This window comes from Synchiropus splendidus, chromosome 7 (assembly GCF_027744825.2).
Source record: "Synchiropus splendidus isolate RoL2022-P1 chromosome 7, RoL_Sspl_1.0, whole genome shotgun sequence".
Classification (NCBI taxonomy): Eukaryota; Metazoa; Chordata; class Actinopteri; order Syngnathiformes; family Callionymidae; genus Synchiropus; species Synchiropus splendidus.
The window spans coordinates 25,925,949-25,926,470 of record NC_071340.1 but is presented as its reverse complement, the minus strand read 5'-3'; the positions used below and the strand labels follow the sequence as shown (position 1 = coordinate 25,926,470).

General features: G+C 49.0%; 2 non-coding genes across 2 annotated transcripts; both read right to left on the bottom strand.

The window, feature by feature from the left end:
• Positions 1-72, bottom strand: trnap-agg (transfer RNA proline (anticodon AGG)). The gene has a single exon. It is a non-coding gene; the product is annotated as a tRNA-Pro (tRNA).
• Positions 73-450: 378 nt separating this feature from the next.
• trnap-ugg (transfer RNA proline (anticodon UGG)) lies at positions 451-522 on the bottom strand. The gene has a single exon. It is a non-coding gene; the product is annotated as a tRNA-Pro (tRNA).

The window sequence follows — 522 nt, the reverse complement described above, 5'->3', positions numbered from 1 at the left end:
GGGCTCGTCCGGGACTTGAACCCAGGACCTCTCGCACCCTAAGCGAGAATCATACCCCTAGACCAACGAGCCTTAGAAAAACACAATTTCACTTATGGAGCAGAGCTCAATGCGAATAAACAGAATAACAGAAATGTGTAGATAACATCAGGATACTGTTGTCCGGCCAGCGTTGAGCAGAAGAGCAGTTGAGTAGAAGATCATTGGAAGAGAATCCTGCAGATCAACCAGAAAAACAGGGGTTGCCTCTATTGCAGAGTGAGGAAATCATGTTCTTGGCAGCAGCTTAAGAAAGGAAGGGGCTTGTCTGGGATTTGAACCCGGGAGCTTTCGCACCCTAAGCGAGAATCATACCCCTAGACCAACGAGCCACATGGAAAGTTACCAGTACTGACTAAAAAGGCAGCCTTCTGGGTTGCATGTTCATCCATTGACGCCAACAAAATTCTGGGGCTCGTCCGGGATTTGAACCCAGGACCTCTCACACCCAAAGCGAGAATCATACCCCTAGACCAACGAGCC